Below are 25,342 nucleotides of genomic sequence, written 5' to 3'. Positions count from 1 at the left end.
GTGAAACTCTCCCCTATAAATGGCTCTTACAGTTTATCCACGTATTATCTCCTGAATTTCCTACCGTTTTGTCAATTCTTCAGTTTCAATTTGCAGTTCATAAACAATAACGTTTCATCTGGGTCCACATATGATCATGGAACAGTTTTACTGTATAATATCTGAGTTGAAAATCTGTGTCTTCCTCAGTTTTTACCTCTCTTCCACATACACAACCTTTCCTATCATGATTTTTAAATCGACTGTTATCAATAATCAAAGTCTGATCTCTGCAGTATTCTAACAGATGGCTTTCCATTTCATTTCTTTCTTCCAGTCCAAGTGCTTTTACTACATTTACTTCTGTTCTTTTTCTTCATCTTGAATTCTAGTCTCTCACCACAAATTTTCTTCTCACACAAAGATTTTCTTTCTTTTAATTTCGTCACACATTCGTTCTACTTGTTAATCCTTCGCAGAGTTTTTAGACAGAAGTGGAAGTAAGACTGTAGTGAGATTTGTGTTTATCTTGACTATGATAAACAGTAGTTTACCAAAAATTTTATATTATTTATTTGTTAGTGATGTGGTTTTTTGTGCTTTGTAGAAACAAATATGCCAACTTGAACGTATCTTTGTCATAGAATCATGACGCTTATTTTGAAAACATAAATGAAAATGAGGGCTTTTATATGGCCACCACAGTGAACTGAATCAACGTACATATTCAGAAAACATTGCGTGTGTTTCGAATATATCTATAGCAGACCACAGATCTAGCGATTATAATGTCTATCTTTCATTATTTCGACCCTCCTTTCATTTCGGTCCACAGTCATTTCACAGAGATGGCTTTCGTTATGGCTGTGACAGGCATAAGAATCTGCAATCGGTAAGAAGTGCAACGACTGGGTTCTTCGTGTGGAAGAATGTAATTTAAGATCATAACAAATACATTTGTTTCCTTAAAATACGGATGTTTAGCACCACGGTTCAATCGTCTGGAATTAAGCTGTACAAAACTTATTCCTAAACAGTTTAAAATCTTTGCTTAAAAGGAGACAGAGCGTGTCAATCTGGAAAGCGACTCGGTTTTAAACCGATCAGCGCGTCCCTCTCGAGTAACCCGCAACAGCCAAAGAGATTCATTTTTCCTTAGGAAACCTTTCTGTGAACATTGATGTATGCCGATCAATGGTTTCCTCCATATTGTGACGTGGCCACGTTTAAGTCGCTATACAAACTTATCTATTGTTCGCTGTAGCAAGAACCGTTAAGAATTGGCAGCAATTAAGACGTTAACATCATCCCTGCTACAAATTATCAAAGCTCACCTCCCTACTTCCTCACTTATCTCTCACTCTCTCTCCCTCTCTCTCTCTCTCTCTCTCTCTCTCTCTCTCTCTATCTCTCTCTCTCTCTCGAAGAGTTAGTTCGAGGTTTATTTCCTGGTAGCTAGTATTTCCGTGGTCACTGTAACGCGTATCATTAGTGGACAGTGTGTGGTGTCGATAAACTCATGATTCAGAACTTCTCAGGTAGAAGTCGCAGCTGTTGAACTGGGTAAGAGTGTAGCGGACTTACTGATAAGACATTTCTTACCAGTCATGATTTACAGAAGAGATACTACAGATCCAACCAAGTTCCTTTAGGAAGCACAAGAGCGTTACGGAGACATTCAACAAACTACGTGGCACTAAAGTGCTTATCACGGAGAAGGCTACCGTTGAAACCCGGACAGTGTATTACTTCCTGCTGCATAAGTCATTTGATACGAACACGACGAGAAAATCACAGAAAATAGAGCTCGTACGGAAGAGTACCAACCATCATTCTTTACACACACCATTCGCCACTGGAAAAGGGAAGAAGAAGAAGAAGATGACACTGATACTAGATGTACGCTATGACGTACGCTGCAATGTGCCTTGCGACTTGTAGATGAGAGGTTATGCTCAGAACTCGTGTTGTGCGAACTTCCGCCAGAAGTCAATATTCTAAAATTCCGAAATTGCAGAAAACAGTTTCAGAAAAAGTGTACTAGCAGCATTCTGAACGGCCTGATACCATAAGGTGCAACTTGGAAAGTTTAAGGGAAGACAGTATTAGGTACTTACAGGAACAGAGATTGGGAAACAGGTGGGGAGTGCAGAGAGAACAGTACAAGGGGAATATGGTCATACAAACAAGGTCATAGTTGAACCATCGAAAGAGGCCCTTAGAGAACACGAGAAGAAGATGAAACCAGTTTGGCGGGATCCAGAAACAGCAGAGATAATCGAACGGAAAAAAGAAACTTGTTTACGTTCCTGAATTTGAATGACGGTCAGAGTAGAGATAGTTATAGGACACTGAATCGCGAAGTACAAAGAAAAGTGTTAAAAAGGAAAAATAAGGCGTGGGAAGAAAGATGTGAGTATGTACAGAGGCTGCTAGGTGGTGGTCCTAGTGCTGAGGAATGGACAACAATCAAATTAATTCGAGTCTCAACTAGTGACACGTTACGTGATAATAATGATATGGACTAAGTGTTTTCAAGATGTATTCCAGGAAAATCGGCCTGTATTTTCACACAGAGGTGAGGTGAGGATGCAACAGGAGGAGTTATGGCCTGTAGATGCTGTAGGTCTTCAGTAGGTTGTGAGAAGTTGCCAGATGAAGCTGGCATCAGGATACGAATCAATACGTCCAGAGCTGGTAACTATTGGCCTACCGAAATTGTCTGAGATGCTAAAGAGGCAGTTTGTGAGAGTGTTAAATGGAGTTGATGTTCCATCGGAATGGAAAACATGTTACACAAATCATTACGAGAAGACTGTACTGAAAGAATCAAGTCAGAAGCAACGAGTAGAGCACACAGGATTCCAAGCAGGAAGATCGGTGACTGACAATATCTTCGTAATGGAACTAATATGTGAAAAACTCACAAAGGTTGGACTGGAGACACCTGTTGCATTGACTGGAGAAAGCATATGCGGCAGAAGCTGAAAGTCATAGAGCTAGATCAAAGATTGCTAAAGGCTGTTATGAAATTATGTTAAAGTATCACAGCGAGAGAAAGTACTGAGAATTGCTTGACGAATTCGAGGTTAGTAAGGGTTTGAAGCAGATTGTAGGCTGTCACAAAACTTCTTTAAACTGTGTATAAGAGCAATCCTGCAGACACGGCATATAAAATACCAGATTGTGGGAGTGACAGTAGAGGACAGCAATATTAAAGCAGGTGACCAGATTGTACTAGTAAAAGGTGAGGATGATATGTACTGTATGACAAGAACGCTTAAAGTGGAATACAGTAACTCTGGCTTGAAGAGGAACATGAAAAAGTGTGACTACTAGGCTTCCGGAAAGGAAAAAGTGAATAATTGGGAGGTAGAGGGAGACGTAATTATATGTGCGAGAATGCCAAAATATCATGGCGTATTATTTAACAAAAGAGGCACAAACAATCGTGAAATCGCTGATATTATTAGAAAAGGAAGAGCTGCTGAAAGCCGGCCGTGGTGGTCTAGCGGTTCTAGGCGCGCAGTCCAGAACCGCGCGACTGCTACGGTCGCAGGTTCGAATCCTGCCCCGGGCATGGATGTGTGTGATGTCCTTAGGATAGTTAGGTTTAAGTAGTTCTAAGTTCTAGGGGACTGATGACCACAGATGTTAAGTCCCATAGTGCTCAGAGCCATTTGAACCATTTCAGCTGCTGAAATGGCAATGAACTCTGTTCTGTGGAGTAAGAACGGGATGTGTGAGACCATAGTTCAGAGTGTACTTTTGTACGGAGCAGAAGCCTCGGACGTCAGCAAGAAAAAAAAAGAAAAGAAGTAAAGAAGTGCTTGCCACTGAGACAAATTTCTTAAGACGAAGTTCAAGTTGTAATAGGACGGACATGATAGGAAATGACGTAAACCGACAAAGGATGAAAATGAATAGCAATAACCGTGACGTCGTTCCACAAAAGCAGCTGATGTGGTTTGGCCACACGAACAGAATGAAAAAGACAGATTATCAAATAGGATACTATTATGGACACCATACCAGAGTGAGAAAAGGGGCCGCCCACGACGCAACTCGCAATATGATGTGAAGGAGATAATGGAAGCAAGAAATATGAACTTTGGGGAAAGTCAAGACAAAACAAGACTGCGACTGGGGGTGGAGAAGCGGCGCTTGTCCTAGATAATCAACAAGAATAGGGAGAAGTAAGAGTATCACTGTGTCTGCTGTCACCCCTGGCTTTCTGTAAAATTTGGATTCGTCGTTTCCTTGCATTTCATATGGCAGCTCACGTTCATCCACCTGCCCTTCTAGTAATTTGTTGGACCTTCATTTTTGAGTAATTCTGCTCTCAGGTATGGTTAGGGTCATTCTGAAGGTACGAAATTTCGGCAACCTGACTTGTTTTCATCCTCTGAAACACGCCCCCCCCCCCCCCTCCTGCTGTCGGTCACAGGTCGGTAATTACCGGGCATGGGTACTTTGGGGGGGGCGGGTGATGGGAGAAGTGAGCCTTCGGTAACGAGCTGCGATCCTCATCGCCCGTTCCGCACCTCTAGCCCCAGAACGCTGCTAATGTCGGAGAGGCGTGGTCTTAGCTCTTCAGTCGCTGTGGCGTGAGCGGATGCTTCCGTAGAAATGTTGACGGAAAACTGTACACATTTAACATGCATCTACAAACCAACTAGTGGTGTGTAACGGAGGGTACCTTGTGTTCCACTGTCATTTCCCACCTTTCCTGTCCCAGTTGTGAATGGTGGGTGAGAAGAAGGACTATTGATAAGAATCAGTGAGATTGCATTTCTGTAATTTTACCTTCAGAGTCTTTCAACGACATAATATTTGGATGAGTAAATACTATGACTGTTCTAGGGAGGTACACTCCCGTAATTTTTACCGTAAATCAGAGCTTGAGGTACACTCTCGGTAATTTTTACAGTAAAGCAGTGTTTGGTGTATATCGCTTCTGTGGATGCCTTTCCCACTACAGATGAATGAGCATTTTAGTGACGCTTTTGCGCTTACTAAGGAACATGTGAAGAAAAGCGCTAGTCTTATTTGTATCGTCTCTGTTTACTTTGTCAGTTCCATCTGGCAAGCGTTCTTCAACAATATTTAACTATCGGCCGGACGACGGTTTGAGAGCCACCTGCTTTGTGTGTAGACTACACTTCCCGAGGATTCTTCCAAGAAACCTCAGTTTGCCATCTATCACTCCTACAATTAATGCTAGGTTGTCCCTGGCCTTCAGTATATGAGGTCTTTCTAACCTTGGTTCGTATGTATTGTATGTTAACCGGGGACCTAGAAACGACGGACAGGCTCCGTCCCGGCCGCAGCCGCAGTGGTCCACAATCCTACGACGACTACCGCAGTCCACTTCACCCTTCCGCCGCCCCACACCAAACGCAGGGTTATTGTGCTTTTCGGCCCCCGGTGGATCCCCCCCTCCCCCCAACCCCAGGGAACGTCGGGAACGTCTCACACCAGACGAGTGTAACCCCTATGTTTGAGTGGTAGAGTAATGGTGGTGCACTCGTACGTGGAGAACTTGTTTGCGCAGCAACCGCCGACATAGTGTAACTGAGGCGGAATAAGGGGAATCAGCCCGCATTCGCCGAGGCAGCTGGAAAACCGCCTAAAAACCATCCACACACTGGCTGGTTCACCGGACCTTAAAACACATCTGCCGTGCGGACTCGTGCCGGGGACCAGGCGCTCCTTCCAGCCCGGAAAGCCTTGCGTTAGACCGCACGGCCAACCGGGCGGGCTGACCTTGGTTTACAGTGGATGCTCCTTCGCTTTTACAACTTATAACAACATCATCGATAATTCCACTTCGGTAGCTTTAGAGAGGTTGAAATGTCCCTGTTGGATCTGTTACTTATTACTTCTTCTTTGGTTCCATCTTAAACCGCTCCATACCCACACTGCCAAATATTTAACGTGTGTGATTACTTCGAATGAATCTTCAACTGAAGTGAAATTTTACACAAACGGCTCTTTTTGGTTATTTACACCATCTCATGAAAAGTATCCGGACACCGCTACGTAATGCGGAATTGAACACTAAATGTCACGAGAGGCGGATCTGCTACTACAAATGGTTGTATTTTGTTCTCAATAGAGAAGCGGCAACAGCAGAATGGGCTAGACAGGAGAGCTCAGTGACTTCTAACGTGAGTAGTCATTGGATGTCACGTAGGTAACAGAACCAACAGCAATATTTCAACACTTCTAAAACTATCCAAGTCGCCTGTTGATTATGTGATTATGAGGTGGACACGCGAAGGAACATCCACAGTAGACCAAGGCCAAGCGGACCTCACGGACAAGGACCGCCCAGTACTGAGGATGGTGGTGTAAAACATCGTACGAATTCAGCTGAAAGTATCATTCTTGAGTTCCAGAGTACCACCACGAGTCCACGTAGCACAGTGACTGTGTAAGGAGTTAAAAAGAATGGAGTAAAGTAATCGAGCTGCTCCTCGTACGTCACACACGTCTCGCAGTATAGTCAGCGATAAGTGACGGGTGAGTTGGTGACTCCACTGGACGGAGGATGACGGGAAACGAGTGTTCTGAAGTGATGAAACTTTCTATAACCTGTGGGGAACGGATGGATTTGGCGAATGCTTCGACACCTTTGCCAGCCATCCCCCAACAGTGCCAATAGTGAAGTACGATGGAGGTAGTGTAACTGTATGCGGTTGTTTCTTGTGGTTTCTGTGTGATCTCCTTATTGCACTTACGGTAACAGGAAATGTAGAAACATTTGAACACGTGTTACAACATTTTGTACTGCGTGCAGTAGAGGAACAGTCCTGACACGATGGTTGTCTGTAGCAGCATGGCCGTACACCACATGAAAGAGCAGCATTTGTCAGGAAATGATTTGTGGACAACTTTTGCTGAGTCGACAGTCTTAGACTGGTTTGATGCGGCCCGCCACGAATTCCACCTCTGTGCCAACCTCTTCGTCCCAGAATAGCACTTGCAACATACGTCCTCAATTATTTGCTAGATGTACTCCTCTACAGTTTTTGCCCTCTACAGCTCCCTCTAGTACCATGAAAGTCATTCCCTCACGTCTTAACGAATGTCCTGCCACCCTGTCCCTTCTCCTTGTCAGTGTTTTCCATATATTCCTTTCCTATCCGATTCTGCGCAGAACCCCCTCATTCCTCACCTTATCAGTCCACCTAATTTTCAACATTCGTCTACAGTACCCATCACAAATGCTTCGTTCCTCTCCTGTTTCGGCTTTCCCACGGTCTATGTTTCACTACTATACAATGCTGTGCTCCTCTTCTCAGAAACTTCTTCCTCAAATCAAGGCCTGTGATTGATACTAGTAGACTTCTCTTGGCCAGGAATGCCCTTTCTGCCAGCGCTAGCCTACTTTTGATGTCCTTGCTCCATTGGTCACTGTTTGTTTTGCTACATATGATGCAGAGTTCCCTAGCTTCATCTACTTCGCGACCATCAATCCTGATGCTAAGTTCCTCGCTGTTCTCATTTGTGCTACTTCCCATTACTTTCGTCTTTCTTCGATTAATTCTCAGTCCATAGACTGTTGATTCGATTCAACAGATCATTTAATACCTCTTCGCTTTCGCCCAGGATAGTATTAACATCAGCAAATCGTGTCATTGATATCCTTTCGCCTTGAATTTTAATTCCACTCCTGAACTTCTCTTGTATATCCATTATTGCTTCTTCGTTGTGCAGATTCAACAGTAGAGTTCAAAGACTACATACCTGTCTTACACTCTCTTTAATCCGAGAACTTCGTTCTTGGTCGTCCACTTTCATTATTCTCTCTTGGCTGTTGTACATATTGTGTATTACCTGTCTCTTTCTATAGTTTACCCCTATTTTTCTCAGAATTTCAAACATCTTGTATCATTTTATGTTGCCGAACGCTTTTTACAGATCGACAAATCCTATGAACGTGTCTTGATTTTTCTCTAGTCTTGTTTCCCTTATCAGCCGCAACGTCAGTGTTGCCTCACTGGTGCTTTACCTTTTCTAAAGCGAAACTAATTATCATCTAACAGATCCTCAATTTTCTGTTCCATTGTTCTGTGTATTGTTCTTGTATGCAACATTGATGCATTAGATATTAAGCTGACAGTGCGGTAATTCTTGCACATGTCGGCTCTTGCAATCTTACGAATTGTGTGGATGATATTTTTCTGAAAGTCAGATGGTATGTCGCCAGACTCATATATTCTATGCACCAACGTGATTAGTCGTCTTGTTGCCACGTCCGCCAACAGTTTTATAAATTCTGATGGGGTGTTATCTATTATTTATAGCTTATTTGATCTTAAACCCTCCGAAGCGCTTTTGAACTGTGATTCTAATACTAGATCCCCTGTCTCTTCCATATCGACTTTTGTTTCTTCTTCTAACAAACCAGACACGTATTGCCCCTCATACAGACCTTCAACGTACTGTTTCGACCTATCCGCTCTCTCTTCTGCACTTAACAGTGGAATTTCCGTTGTACTTTTAATGCTATCACCCTTGCTTTTAATTTCCTCGAAGATTGTTTTGACTTTCCTATACGCTGATTCAGTCCTTCTGACAATCATTCTTTTTAGATTCCTTCACATTTTTCATGCAGTCAGCTCACCTTAGCTTCCCTGCACACCTTATTCATTTAATTCCCAGCGACTTACATTTCTGTATTCCTGATTTTCCCTTAACATTTATGTACTTTCTTCTTTCATCTGTCAACAAAAGTATTTCTTCTGTTACGCATGGTTTTTTTGGGAACAACAACATTCTTGAAATGGGTTGACCTACCCACAGACCCGACTACAACTCAATGGAACATCTTCAGGTTGAGTCAGATCGTCGACGTTGATCTAGACTCCAGTGGCCAACATCAACAACTTCTCTGATTTCGGCTGCTGAGGAAGAATGGGCTGCCATTCCTCGACAGACATTCAGACGTCTCATTTAAAGTGTTCTCAACTGAGTTCAAGCCTCCATAAAGGAAAATGATGGACACCAGTGACATTTATGGCCACTAATAGGTGTCCGGATAGTGTTGAGGAGATGATGTGAGTGTACTAGCTTACTTTTATATTGATGCTGATCACTGCATCACGAGTCGATCCTCTGCAAGCCACCTTGGATTTCGCCACAGTTTTCTAGCGTTGCAACTACTTGCATGTATACCAGCGTCATCACCCATGAACAGCCAATCAAAGTTTCAGACATCCTCCATTTCGTCCTTTATAATTATTGTGTTAAGTAGTGGTCTTATAATACTGCCTCAGCCTACGCACAAAGATATTTTTACGCCCTACAATTTCTCTTCGTTACGAGTGACATGTTGCTTTTTGTTTTCTAGGATCTCTTTTGTCCAGTCAAAAAGCTGGTCTTGTATTCCGAATACTCCTGTATTCTTCATTGGGCGATGCTACGAAATTGTTTCGAACAACTTCAATAGGTCAAAAAACTCATGAACCTGTGCTCTGTTATTTGCTACCTGCTCGGTCTCGTGGGCGAACACAGCGGTCTGGTTTGTTTGCGGAATCCATCTTGATTTCTCTCTATAAAAGTTTTCGGTCCCACATGTCTCTATACACCAGCATAAAACAGTTTCCAAATTTCTACAACAGCCTGGAATTCATGGTGTAACCCTATGATTTTACGAGTGCATTCGATTATCTTCCTTGACAACAGGAATGACCTTCGTGTTTCTCATTTCTTTAGGAACGCTTCGTCCCCTGGCAACATACAGTAAACTGCTGCGAAAAGAGAAGTTAGTTCATTCGCATTATCTGTATAGAATCGTGTAGGTATATCATAGGATCCAGTCGTCTCTCCTCTGTTGAGTGTGAAAGATTTTATACCTCTCCGTCACTTAATTCTGTACCTGACATGTCAGCGTTCGTGCAACGATTGGAAGGAGGAACCTCAGCACAGTCATTCTCAGTGATACATTTTTGGAAAATAGAAAGTAGTATACCCGAAATGTGTTCGCAGTTGAGAATATGGACGGCTATCAGCTGTACAATGGAATGATGACAACGAAAATTTGTGCTGGACGGGGACTCGAACTCAAATTTCCGCTTATAGCGAGAGGTCGCCTTACCATTAGACTATGTGAGCGAGCTTCGCGGTCAAGCCCAAAGTTGCATATGTCATAAACTACGTGTCTAAAGCCTGCACCCGTACATCCATTATTTATATTCCTATACAAGGGATGTATTTTAATAGAAAGTTGGTTGGTCATTTCATAACGGCTGTAGTCGCCGCAGTGCACTTCTGAACAACACAGCCACTGCAAAATCGTAGAACTTAGTATCTTGGAATGTGCCCCATTTTGGCTTGAAACACAAGAATAATACGGAGAAATTGTAGCTTGTAATAAACCCTCTTTCAGCCTTTGAACTGGATTAAATCTCAAATTCATTGGACAGAAATAATCAAGAGCGGAAGTTCCCATTTTGAACATGACCAGAGGAACTATTCGTGCGTCAGCTCCACTCGAAACGGCGAACACACCAAATAGAGAATGAACGGAGTTTCGCTCTGTATTCACGCAGATGTATTTATCGTCCGGTGGGTGGACCAAACGTTCGGCAGACGGTCGTTAGGCGAATAGCGGCGGCGCACGGTGAAAGCACCTCTCTGCGAAAGCGTTCCCGGCAGCCACCACTTTGGCGCGACGACACAAATTATCAGCCACTCGAACCTTTCCGGTCTCGGTCCATTCAGTGCCCGTGGACAGGCTGGTGAAAGGCGCTGCACCGACCCGGGCAGCCGCGCCCACAGATCCGCGCGTTCATGAATCACTTACCAAGGCCGGCCCGCCGCCGCGCCACCTCAACGCCGCCCGTCGCTCGCATACCGGGCCACTTGTCGGTCCGAATGTCGCCCACAGCCGCCTCTGCGGCCGGTCAAAGCTGATTCCCTTCAGACGTGTGCCTGCAGCAAATTCGGAAACGGCATTCAATCGAGTTCTGCGCCCGAGCTGCTGCTACAGCGACACGGGAGGCTTTTTTTGTCCCCCTCTTCCTCTTAACTCTCTTAATTTCCGTGTCAGTTCATTTTTCATAATTACCAACAAGTGAGGGCAAATCTGAATTGACAGTTCCCTTTGCAGCAACTAATCTTGTTACTGCGTGGCTTTTTGGGAAGACACGAGAGCAAGACTTGCTCTAAAGCCTCTTGACGTGTCTCCTCATAGCAATGGGAACGTTTAATCACGTTCGGGAGTTGAGAGGATGATGAATGCGATTTCAATAAATCTGAAAATACGTTTGGTGGAGGGAACTCCGTTCGTAAAGGCATTTAAAGAACGATTTTGTTTTTGCTAATGGATTTAAAATGTGTATCGGAGAACCAACAGATTCAAGTAGCATCTCTTGTAAGCCATTGTATTTTTAGAGAGACTTTTTATGCATGTTTACTGTAGCTTGACAGCATGTACGTATCATTTCCACGAAACACATTCACAACAGCATGGGCTGCCCACAAGAAAGGTGTGTCTAGCGTAACTTCGCCTTTGTTAAATTAACGTATATAATACACATACAGCCGTAAGTGCAAGACCCACTAACATGTAAAGAATAACGAAGCTAGAACAGTTACACTAGTGGTAAAAACTAGAAATGCTCAGGATATGACATACAGTACCTCTTACGGGCGAAGAGATGCGTGGTGCCTTTGCACAGTGCGTGTAGGAAGAGTAGACAGTAGTTTGTTGACAATAAGAGAAACAGAGACGGTCCCCGACAAAAGCGACTAGTTTTACAAGATGTGTAACATTAGAAACAAAAACTGTTAAACGAAGGTGAATGAGAACAAAAGCCGGCCGCGGTGACCGAGTGGTTCTAGGCGCTTCAGTCCGGAATCGCGCGACTGCTGCGGTCGCAGGTTCGAAGCCTGCCTTGGGCATGGATGTGTGTGATGTCCTTAGGTTAGTTAGGTTTAAGTAGTTCTAAGTTCTAGGGGACTGATGATCTCAGATGTTAAGTCCCATAGCGCTCAGAGCCATTTGAACCATTTTCCGAGAGCAAAATTTCTGCCGGAGAGAGAAGGAACAGAAGAATCCTCTTCACAGCTAGACTTCAAGAATATATAAATTTCTGCATAAGTGTATGTATGTTTATGTAGGTTCCACATCTCCTCCTAAACCACTGCAACGATCTGAACCAAACGTGGTACACATATCAGTAATGTAAAGAAGCACTGTGAGGTTAAGATACGCTTACGTCGCATAGGGGCGGAAATGAGGAGGGGATGAGACTGAATCGCAACTCAGGAGCACCTGGAGCAATTTCAGCCTTCGTTAGATACATGAGTTGCTATTTGCATAAAAATACTGAGAGTAAGATTTTCCACTACCACTATAAGTTGGGTGTGAACGAGAACAGATGACAAAACATTCAAAATCGACCTGTTTGAATTATTTTCCTGTATTCAGTTGACTTGGAATACTTTCAAAAGTATGAATTTGTTTCTCATTTGTGCTGTCAGTGTGTCAACCAGGTCGCTATAATAAATACTTCTCCAAACTTGGTACACTTATTACTTACTCTCTGGAGAGAAATATTGTGGGAGTAAAAACCAAACCACCAATTTCCCACTGTGTTGGAGGTAAGGGCGATAATGGAGTGATGGACAGAGAGGGAGGAGATGATCAGAAAGAAACTGGGGTGCAGGAGATGGATGGAGAGAGAGAGGAGTGGAGCAGGAGATGACATAGAGAGAGGAGGGAGGAGGAGATGGAAGAGAGAAGTGGGAAGGACAGATGAAGAGAGAGAGAGAGAGAGGTGGTAAGAGGATATGGACAATGAGCAGGTCAGGAGGAGATGGACAGAGTGAGGAGTAGGGTGAGATGGGTAGGGAGATGGGAGAAGAAAAGATGGGTGGTGGGAAGAGGAGAAAGAGCTAAACCTGTTGAAGTTGGGGGAGGTGTAGGAGGGAAGTGGATGATAAAGAGGGTTAGTAGGCCGGTGGAATGGGAAAATGGTAGCGGAGGCAGGTGGAAAAGAGAGAGAAAGAGAGTATGAGGTGGACACGACGTGAGGAGGCAGGGGGAAATGAGAGGGGGTGTAGTGAGGCAGAAGGAAGGGGGACATGTTGTGTGGAGGCAGTTGGTAGAGGCACAGGCGGTGTGGCAGCAGGTGGATAGAGGCAGGGTGTTAGAAGGCAGGTGGAAGAGGGGCAGTGTGATGAAATAGGTGGAAGAGAAGAGAGAGTTATAGGAGGGTGAAGGTAGATCAGGGGAGAGATCAGAATATGGGTGTGATACACATGTGACATATATGTATGGAGGGGAAGGTGCTAGGAGCAAGGATGCGGAAGTGCAGGGAATTAGCTCCACCGTAAATCCTTTTACTCCTTTGCTGTTTCATTCGATACCAAAACGGCAGGTAATGCTGTTATAGATTTTTTTCCAGCCAGATCAGAGAGAGCTAGATGTGGGCAAAAGAGTTCTTTAATACGGATGTTCACCTTCCTTTTATTTCTTATGTGCAGTTATTATCAATGTTTTCACCTTGATAATTTCGTTTTCACTAGCGCCAAACTGCTCGTAGCTTAAGTCTTCCACAGAACTAAATGTCAGTTTGTGTGGCATATTGAAGCTCTACCGGTTTGGAAAATCTATGAAATCCTCTCTGATTTTAGTTATTTGGTACATCGGGTGTGTCGTATGCACACAACCAGCCGCTTGTGAGACGTCTGCTTGACTCACTCATAGCACTAATGAGCTGCTTGTCGCATTCTGGCATAAGAAGTGTCTGCCGCTTTGTGCAGCTTGTTGAAATATATGGCCATTGTGTAGCCAGCTGTTCTACTATGTGTTTCGTTAAGCTTTACGACTTTGATGTCCTTGGAAATAACTAAGAGGAGAACAACAATTACCGTCTGTGCCTTAAAGGGAAACAGTAAGAAAACATTGGTTAGAATAGGCAGATGGGAATTAAAGTTATTGTGGGATATTGTTGTCCCAAATCAACATTAAAAGAGTCAGAGAAGAATACTGTCAAAGAACAATGGATACCAATTTGAGAAAAGAAAAGCTGCTGATTATAACCTAAGGAAAATCATGCATGAGTAGCAAAACGTACAAAAATACATTAGGGGGCCTATTAGACAGCTTCCTTAAGTCTGACACAAAATGTTAGCAGCAAAACAATACTATCAAATATTGGTGGGTATGGTGTCACAACGAATAAGATATTGTTCATTATGGTATCGCGATATTTATTTTATTATGATATCTAACAGAATATCTTAAATAACGATACAGTTTAAGTAAAATATCCTCTGTTGGTAAGCTGCGTCATGTCAGATGAAACACTCGAGCTTTCGACATCTGTCTCCGCTGTCGTCATCAGGAGTAAAAATTACTGACTGTCGGTGCTCGATCTGTTTATATAGCTGCAGTAGCAGCTTCTGAAACCTTCCAGAGAATGTCAGAGGGACGCATGCGCGGAAGCCAAATTGAGTTGCTCTTAACAGCTCCGTGCCGCCGTGGGACCGGGGCCCAGAGAAACACGGGCCCTGCAACGAACATGTAACGACAACGTCACATTAGCCGGCTTACCCGTCCGACTTCGTGAACGCAGAGCGCACGGGAAATCAATATGTAATAAAAAAAATATGCCCACTAACGGTCTTAACTTTGTCGTGAGCCATGAAAAGCTTGTATGAACTTAAACACGTAATTAACAATAATTAAACTCGTCTGAAATAGTAACTCATTTCCGACTGGATGCGGCTGCTGTCACTCACAAACTGTGACATACACGCCATGGCCTGTCTTTCTCGTGTGCGCCGTGTGGAAATGAGTGACGTCAGGTAGCGAGAGGGACCGACGACACATTTGAAGTAGCCGCTCCGCCTCCCTACAAGCGTGTCGCCGCCGAATTTGTTTTAGCTCGATGTTCCAAGCCTTCCTGCTAAGTGTGAACCCATCGTGTTTATTAAAACAGTAATTTATACGCAGTGACACAGCTAACAAATTTTTGCTGTACTTTCACGGAAATATTTTTTGCACATTGAACCATGTATTGATAGTTCTTCTATGTACATACTTTTGCTCAAAAACATTGAATATATTTGCAACAGCCTCAAAAGGAGAGGAATAGTTCGTCGGCAGTTATCAATGCCTTGATATGCATTCTTCGTTCACAATTGTTTTGTAAAAACTTCCCAAACGTAGTGAAGTGGTGTCATGTTGTCACTCTTGCTCATTATCTCTCTGACCTATGTCTCACCCAAACTCAAGATCCATAATAAGTCTGCGCGTCTATTAACTGAAAATCGGGCCAAGTTAGTAAGGGTGCTTAAGCTATTGTGAAATAACTCTGAGTGGCAGATTCCAGTTTCAAACAACAGCAGGAATAATCAGGAGCCCAAAAATGCATTCATTTTCTGAGAGGTGTTTTTGTAACAATATTTTCTCTGTACTAGGAACACATCTACCTTCTAAATTAGTAGTCCTGCAATGTACCATCTCCTCTGACATCCTTTATGAGATGAATATTCCCATTTGTCCTCAGACATCTCTCTGGTTGAGATGGAATTTTCATTGTGTTCTCTACTCGAAGTTTTCTCAGTGGTGAAGATGTTTTACTCATTTGAGTTCCAACATGACCTGTAACGAAATGAGCACTTCTGTACTCTGTCTCATTAGATCCTCCACGTGGATTCATTTATCCTAGTAATCATCACTGTCATCTTCCTGATAAAAGAGAGATCCGACTTCAAGCCTTTCAGAAACTGTTGCTTCAAAATTCGATCATTTGTGCCGACTTCGTAAGATGTCTTGTTGGTTCTCGCTAGAAATATTGTTTTCATGCTGTAAGTAAAGAATAAAAGTACCTTGAGTAATTGTTGAGTTCATGAGAGTGAACATTTGTTCATTTGATATTATTTTGGCGTAAAGAAATTCACTTTCATTTCAAAAGAATACTTGGCTGTAACTTTCACGGTACCTCTGACCGTAACAATGATTTGAACTTCACCTAACTAGTAACTGTTGCCAGAAGTCTTGTCAACATAATGCATTCCTTCGGTTAACGATGAATAACCTATTCAACAGACCAGTAAGGAGTACTCCGAGACATTTCTCTCATATATTAGGAACGTTGTATGACAGAACTGATAAATAAAAATAATGGATATCACTTCCATCAACTAATGTTTTTCTTCTAAAACTTCAGTTGTATTTCCATGCATTACACAGATTATAAACTACAATATACTTATTCTAAGGTATTTTACTGTAAAAATGAAAGGTTGCCGATTCCAAAAGTCACCTGTCTTGCATCCAGGGGACAAACATGGAAGCAAAATTCGAAATTTTTGCAGAGTACGTTAGAGCAATAGTTACGCTGAACATCTGTATAAATTTATAAATTACACGAAAATACGTTTTACATAAAGTGACAGATTTGTGTTATCAGTTCATCAGATATGACGGGAGTTTCCTAGTACAATCTTGCTATGCTGCAATTAGTGTAAAATATTTACTTTTGAATGATGACAGGCTACAAATCTTTCCAGAGTGACCATGTTTCAGGACGGCGGGGAATGTAAATACTAAAGGATGTGGAGTCCAATCCTATTCTTTGCTAGACAGCAAGTGCAGGCTATTTACCCTTCAATTTTTTTGCATTCCAGTGCATGATAAATACAGGAAAGGCATGACAAAACATAGCAACACAAAAAGGTGAAATATAACGACTATATAAATTTAAATACCTTGGAGAAACCATACAGGAAAATTGACTGGAAAAATTTAGAATTGGTATATCAATTAATAAAATGGAAATGGAACTTGGTTTGAATAAAAATATCTACAACGAAATTGCATATCTAGAAATCCAAAATTAATCACCATACAACAATGGTAAGACCTGAATATTTCTATGCATGTGAGGTCTTGCCGATGAACTGCAAACTGCACACATTAGCGATACTTGAAACACGTACTATTAGAATAATAATTGTGCAATACAGAGCACAGATGGTTGAGAAGTCACAATTAATGAAGAAATCTACCAAAATAGGAGTGGCCGAGCTGTTCTAGGCGCTTCCGTCGGGAACCGCGCGACCGCTACGGGCGGAAAGTTCGAATCCTGCCTCGGTCATGGATGTGTGTGATGTGCCTAGGTTGGTTAGGTTTAAGTAGTTCTAAGTTCTACGGGACTGATGACTTCAGAAGTTATGTCCCATAGTGCTCGGAGCCATTTGAACCATTTTTTCTACCAAAATATAGAGTAAATATCTGAAGTAACGACAAATCGAAGATTAATTCCCTTGGACATCTATACTGAAAGCATAAGTACAGGAGGACAAAACAAATAATACAATAATTACGAAAATAGAAGTCAACGATAATATCGATTACAAGAACGAAAAATAACTACAAATAAACAATACGAAATAATCGTAAATAAAGAAATAAACTTTTTCAGGATAAAATACTAAAATCTGAGACTTTGGCGGCAGAATAAAAAAGAAATCAGGGGCAATATGGAGAGAAGAAAGGAAAACATGAGAACAGAAGGGGGAGTACTGAAAAAACAGGAAATAGTAAAAAAAAAAAAAAGAGAGAGAAGCTGAGGTCGTTCGTGGTCGTAGAGTGTCAACAGAAACGTCAAGAATTGTTTCATCATAAAAAAATTGAACTTTGGCCTGGAGGCTCCTATTCAGGGAAGTTCGGCCGCCAAATGCTAGTCTTAATTAATTCGACACCACATTGGGTGACTTGCACGTCGGTGATGAGGATGAAATGGTGATGAGGACCACACAACACCCAGTCTACGAGCGGAGAAAATCTCCAGCCCGGCCGGGAATCAAAACCGGGCCCGTTTGCATGGGAGGCGAGCACATTACTATCCAACTACGCAGGCGGACTGTTTCATCATCATAACGCACCTCATAATGAAGGAAAGTATTTGAAACGTATAATTTGCGTCATAAGGCTACGACCTAGAGAGATTTCTGCTTTACATAGATACTATTTGTTTTAGGGCAGGAATTTGTAATCCGCATGTCATTCTTATGACACAGGCCCCACTCAACCATTCTCTTTCCCAACAACAGGGAACAGAGCTTCACTCTCGCCCTATATAGCACGCCGCCCTATTGTTCTGCAGCGCTGAACGGCAGAATTCTGGTAAACCCTAAACAGACGTCTAGTAACGATTTAAAGACTTGAGAGTGTATTACATCTGAACTCGGTATAGTTACCTTCAAGCAGCTCAATACGTTGTTGAGCGGTAGGGGTGTGCCAGAAAGCAAGAAAACAGCGTTCACAGTTGAAAACATGCATAATATTTTATTTCAATTAAAGTCAACAACTTTGTGACGTCAGTAAAATAGATTTTAAAAACAATAAAAAAAATTACCTGTTCATGGCACTGATGTGGGTGTGCCAACTGTAAAAATTGTTAGTTCGCCTAAACTGGTCATTCCAAAGGATTTAATTTTGCTTCATCTAATGTTAGCAAATTGTCGAAGTGTCTGTAGCAAGATCCCCGAGTTAATCTCCGAAATAAACAGTAGCAATGCCAATATTGTATCAGGTACCGAAAGCTGGTTGACACCGGACATAAAACGCAGTGAAATTATGAACACTGATTAGACAATGTTTAGGAAGGATAGGACTGATGCTATGGGAGGTGGTGTGTTCATTTCAGTTAAAAGCTGTTTAAACGCAGTTGAGGTCGATACTGCGTTAGACTGTGACATAGTCTGGATAAAGTGGTCAATCAGACAAGGATTGACCATTGTATTACGAAGTCTTTATAGAGCACCAGCATCCGAAACAAACGTCGCAGAACGTTTCAGGGAAAGTCTTGAGTACATAGGAAGTAAATATCCAAATTATCCATTAGTTACAGGTGGAGACTTTAATTTATCATCCATTGACTGGGAAAATTACACGTTTATCACAGGAGGCATAAGCAAAGATTAGTGTGAAGTTATTCTAGGAGCGCACTCAACATACAACCTTGAGCAATAGGTTAGAAAACCAACTCGAGATGGGATCATATTAGATATCTTGGCGACATACAGACCTGATATTTTTGAGGAATTTAATCTAGAAGAAGGTACTAGTGACCATAAAGTCGTTGTGGCTTCTATGTGGATGTTGCAAAATAAATAAATAAATAAATAAATAAACAGCGTAGAGTTTTCTTGTTTGGGAAAGAAAATAAAAGTTTCATTAATGAATATCTTCATAGTCAGCTCCAAGCATTCACCGCGGGACACAAAGATATTGAGCATCTTTCGTCGGAATGTAAAGGTATTGTCCACCATGAGCTAGAGAAGTATGTGCCTAGCGAAAACTATGTTTAAAACATTCGTTTTAAACATAGTCACTGCTCCGCTGACAAACTGAAATTATGCGAAATGAAAGCAGCTGTCAGAAGGAGAATGAGAGACTCTTTTAACGAATTTGAAAGCAATACTTTATCTGCATATTCTAAAAATAACCTCAGAAAATTTTTGTCGGACGTAAAATCTATGAACGCTACAAATAATTCTATACCTTCTCTTGCTGACAGTGTGGATTATGTAACTGATGATGATAAACAGAAGGCCGAAATTCTAAACCTAGCTTTCAAAAACTCGTGTACGATGGGGGACTGCAGCACCATTCCCCCTTTCGATTATCGAACAAACGAAAGGATGGCTGACATAGTGTTTAGTGTATCTGGGATTGTAAAACAGTTAAGATCCTTAGACGCCAGAAAGGGATCTGGCCCAGACGGTATCCCCGTAAGATTTCATGTTGACTGTGCTAGAAATATAGCACCATTCTTATCCGTCATCTATCAGAGATCACTGTAACGTCGGAAAGTTCCACGGGACCGGAAGAAGACCCAGGTCGTAGCAATCTATAAAAAGGTAGAAAATCGGATGCACATAATTACCGGTCAATTTCACTGACGTCGATTTGTTGTTGAATCATGGAACATATTTTGTGTTCAGACATAATGACCTTTCTAGACTCTGAGAAGGTCATCTGCAGAAACCAGCACGGTTTTAGGAAACAGCGGTCATGCGAGATACAACTGGCCCTCTTTGTGCATGATATACAACAGGCTCTAGATACCGGCTCCCAGGTTGATGCCATATTTCTCGACTTTCGAAAGGCGTTCGACTCAGTTCCGCACGGTCGCTTGCTACAAAACGTGCGCGCTTACGGTCTATCCAGTGACATTTGCGGTTGGATAGAATGTTTTTTAACAGACTGGGAGTAGTATTTCGTCCTGAACAGGGTAGCTTCAACAGAAACAAGAGTAATTTTAGGTGTGCCCCAGGACAGCGAAATAGGTCCTCTGCTTTTTACGAGTTACATAAGGGATCTGGTTGATGGTATTGACAGCGATCTTAGACTGTTTGCCAATGATGCTGTAGTCTACAGGAAAGTAGTATCACACGAAAGTTGTGAACAAATCAGTGAAGATGTGCAGAAAATTAATGCGTGGTGTAATGACTGGCAGTTATCTCTGAATATTAGTAAGTGTAACTTACATGTATAACAAGGCAAAAATCCTCATTAATGTATGAGTACAAAATAAATGATCAGTCTTTGGAATCGGTAACATCAGTCCAGTATCTGGGTGTGACTATTCGAAATGATCTCAAATGGAATGATCTGATTACAAAAGTAACGGGTAAGTCGAATTCTAGATTGCGGTTTATTGGTAGAATCCTGAAGCGATGCAGTCCTTCAACATTGGAAATAGTTTACAATACGTTAGTTCGTCCAGTCTTAGATTATTGTTCATCTATATGGGACCCTTACCAGTTGGGTCTTTTTCAAGAAATTGAAAAGGTCCAAAGAATAGCAGTAAGATTTGTGACTGGTACATTTAGCCATCGCGAGAGCGTTACAAATCTCATAGAAAGTTTGAAGTGGGACACACCTGCAGATAGACGACGCGCTAAACAGAAGGGGCTGCTCAGTAAATTCGGAAATCCAATCTTCGCCGAGAATGTAGAGCGTATATTATTACCACCAACTTTAAAATCGCGTAATGATCATCACTGAAAGATAAGGGAAATAAGAGCTCTTACTGAGGCGTTCAGACAGTCGTTTTTCCCTCGTGCGATCCGCGAGTAAAGCAGTGGGTGGAGGGGAAATGTGACTTTGGCGCGAATTGTGGCCTCCGGTACACACCGCTTGGTGGCTAGTGGAGTATATATGTAGATGTAGAACAACTTGTTGAATGTCAACGAGGAAGTGAGATTAGCAACTGGCGTTAGCAAAATATCTTTTAAACAATTAAAAACCTAAGCGGTCTGGAAAACATTAACAGGTATCTGAAGTTAGCCGAGCTGCATATTAATCATCTAAACCTTAACATTTACAAATTTTTTCAGTTTTCTTTAAAATAGAGGATGATTCAAAAAGAATACCACAACTTTAGGAATTTAAAACTCTGCAACGACAAAAGGCAGAGCAAAGCACTATCTGTCGGCGAATTAAGGGAGCTATAAAGTTTCATTTAGTTGTACTTTTGTCCGCCATTTCAGCCAATAAAGTTTTTGGTCCCTTTTTCTTCGAAGGTGCTACTGTAACTGGACTACAGTATCTGGAGATGTTAGAGAATTGGCTGTTCCCTCAGCTCGAGCAAGAAGCACAACATATTGCAGCAGGATGGAGCGCCACCACATTGGCACTTATCTGTCCGTAACTACCTGAACGTCAACTACCCGAGGCGATGGATCGGCCGCCAGGCAGCCCGTGACAGAGCACTTCATCACTGGCCTCCAAGAAGCCCTGATCTTACCCCCTGCGATTTTTTCTTATGGGGGTATGTTAAGGATATGGTGTTTCGGCCACCTCTCCCAGCCACCATTGATGATTTGAAACGAGAAATAACAGCAGCTATCCAAACTGTTACGCCTGATATGCTACAGAGAGTGTGGAACGAGTTGGAGTATCGGGTTGATATTGCTCGTGTGTCTGGAGGGGGCCATAATGAACATCTCTAAACTTGTTTTTGAGTGAAAATAAACCTTTTTAAGTACTCTTTGTAATGATGTATAACAGAAGGTTATATTATGTTTCTTTCATTAAATACACATTTTTAAAGTTGTGGTATTCTTTTTGAATCACCCTGTATAAAATCTGCAGATTTGGTAACACATAAGTCCACCTGAAGTCAGCCGATCTGCATATTAATAATCAAAACCTTAACATTTACAAAAAATTTCTGGTTTTTATTTTCATATACAAAATCTGCAGATTTGGTAACACACAAGCGATGCGTCACGTCCGTTGGTGATTAACTTCAGAACCGGGGAAAATTATTCAGATATAATCCCGTCCCACCACAGGCGGAATAGCCCGACGGACAGAGTGGACGGTGTGAAGTCGCCACCGGTGGGCGTGCTGGCAGATGCTCATATACTATACATCGTGAACTACAACAGATTAAGAACGGCGCATATATCACTATATTACCATTTAAGAAACAGAAATAAAAAAAAAAACAATCATATGCCCAATAAGCGAATACGGCGATAAGCAACAAAGCACGTAACATCTGGGTAGCACTCTTGTCACAGGAATGAGAAAACCAATATAGCCTGTGTGCCCCCAAAATCAATTGACAGACAGTCACTTGTAGTAATTACATAGCCAGAGCAGTCACTAAACACTATTTTGGAATGGAAGCTAATTTAAACTCGCTGACCTAGAAATATGCTTTGCTGCAAGACACTAGCTAAACAACCGAATCTCGGATGCCAAACTTGGCTTGCCAGGCAGCCGATACCAACTACAATGGAAAAGTATATCCTTATTTTAGCAGAATCTAGCATGGAAAATCTCAGGGCGGGTGAACTAACAAACCCACCAAAATGTTTTACAAACAGTTAACTAAAATGATTACACCGAAAAGGCACTCTGATTAAATTAGACCAACCCACAAAAAGTATTTCTACACTAAAATAGCCACCGGTAAAAGGTACTCTGATTAAATCAGACTTCACTGTATTTAAAAGGATGAACAACAGACACTTCTGCCCTCAACATGGCCCACGGTATGCCCTTCTAAGTATGACCAATTTAAACAGGCAGTTCTGATTTACGTAACTCCACTTGTTCCGTAACACAGACCACGCAACTTTGACGCATTTCACAAACAGTTGTGACCACCGCCTGTAATGAAACATAGTTGCTTCCATTAAGGTGAACTTCAGTTCCTTCGCAGTGAATTCTCATACACAGCAAACACAGAAGGCCAGTCGGGAAGGAAAAGCTAGTCACAGCAGTACGACTTTAGAGGAAAACAAGGCGCAGAAACCACAAAAAGAGTCTCACCAAAATATTGGATGAATCGATAGCGAAGTGTCACTCAAGATCTCCACATGCTCGACACAGGCCGATTTCCAGAGTGCCATTGCCACCACGGCCAACATAAGTACCGTCTATGCAGGAAGAGGTATGTGCTCCGCAAAAGCCGTTTACTATTGGCTCGAGACAGCAGAGGTAAACCGGCCTCGCGCCCCACAACTGCTCTTTCCAACTCCGCCCAAAAATTCTGTCAACCGTTTTGCTGGTCAAAGCTCCTCGCGCGGAGAACCACCAAAGATCGTAACCCGCTACCGCGATCTATCGACCAGTTGATCGATGCAAGCCGGCACAGCTCAATATTCATATCTTTCGCTCTGCACCCTTCTCCCCACCTCCCTCCCTCTCTTGCCGCCCCCCTCTGGCTCCCTACCCAATTTACTCCTAGCTCATAATCACCTATATCAGTTTGTAATACACACTGTATACAAACATTGCCCTTGGGCGTGCCTCTGAATAGCGCCCTGAACGGCGGTTTCTGTCGCTTAGGCCCGAAACCAATGCTGACCGACTGCATATGAGGGCCGAATCCATGACAAAATGGCGTTCGATAAACGTTATCATGGAATTACACTACTGGCCATTAAAATTGCTACACCACGAAGATGACGTGCTACAGACGCGAAATTTAACCGACAGGAAGAAGATGCTTTGATATGCAAATGAATAGCTTTTCACAGCATTCACACAAGGTAGGCGCCGGTGGCAACACCTACAACGTGCTGACATGGGGAAAGTTTCCAGCCGATTCCTCATACACAAACAGCAGTTGACCGGCGTTGCCTGGTGAAACGTTGTTGTGATGCCTCGTGTAAGTACGAGAAATGCATACCATCACGTTTCCGACTTTGATAAAGGTCGGTTTGTAGCCTATCGCGATTGCGGTTTATCGTATCGCGACATTGCTGCTCGCGTTGGCCGAGATCCAATGACTGTTAGCAGAATATGGAATCAGTGGGTTCAGGAGGGTAATACGGAACACCGTGCTGGATCCCAACGGCCTCGCATCACTAGCAGTCGAGACGACAGGCATCTTATCCGCCTGGCTGTAATGGATCGTGCAGCCACGTCTCGTTCCCTGAGTCAACAGATGGGGACGTCTGCGAGACAACAACCATCTGCACGAACAGTTCGACGACGTTTGCAGCAGCATGGACGATCAGCTCGGATACCATTGCTGCGGTTACCCTTGACTCTGCATCACAGACAGGAGCGCCTGCGATGGTGTACTCAACGACGAACCTGGATGCACGAATGGCAAAACGTCATTTTTTCGGATGAATCCAGGTTCTGTTTACAGCATCGTGATGCTCATATCCGTGTTTGGCAACATTTTGGTGAACGAACATTGGAAGCGTGTATTCGTCATCGCCATACTGACGTATCACCCGGCGTGATGGTATGGTGTGCCATTGGTTACACGTCTCGGTCGCCTCTTGTTTGCATTGACGGTATTTTGACCAGTGAATGTTACATTTCAGATGTGTTACGACCAGTGGCTCTACTCTTCATTCGATCCCTGCGAAACCCTACATTTCAGTAGGATAATGCACGACCGCATGTTGCAGGTCCTGTACGGGCCTTTCTGGATACAGAAAATGTTCGACTGCTGCCCTGGACAGCGCATGCTCCAGATCTCTCACCAACTGAAATTGTCTGGTCAATGGTGGCCGAGGAACTGGCTCGTCACATAACGCCAGTTACTACTCTTGATGAACTGTGGTATCGTGTTGAAGCTGCATGGGCAGCTGTACCTGTACACGCCATCCAAGCTCTGTTTGACTCAATGCCCAGGCGTATCAAGGCCGTTATTACGGCCAGAGGTGGTTGTTCTGGGTACTGATTTCCCAGGATCTATGCACCCAAGTTGCGTGAAAATGTGATCACGTGTCAGTTCTGGTATAATATATTTGTCCAATGAATACCCGTTTATGGTCTGCATTTCATCTTGGTGTAGCAATTTTGATGGCTAGTAGTGTAATAATTCAGTTCATTTAGCGATGTAATGTT

At 42.7% G+C, this 25,342-nt stretch overlaps 1 protein-coding gene across 1 annotated transcript in view; it reads left to right on the top strand.

Moving 5' to 3' along the window:
* The window catches only part of LOC126481344 (nephrin-like), a 990,728-nt gene that overhangs the window by 782,087 nt on the left and 183,299 nt on the right, over positions 1–25,342 (top strand). The gene's annotated exons all lie outside the window — the stretch shown is intronic.

Source organism: Schistocerca serialis, chromosome 5 (genome assembly GCF_023864345.2).
Source record: "Schistocerca serialis cubense isolate TAMUIC-IGC-003099 chromosome 5, iqSchSeri2.2, whole genome shotgun sequence".
Classification (NCBI taxonomy): domain Eukaryota; kingdom Metazoa; phylum Arthropoda; class Insecta; order Orthoptera; family Acrididae; genus Schistocerca; species Schistocerca serialis.
This window is presented reverse-complemented; position numbering and strand designations above follow the sequence as displayed.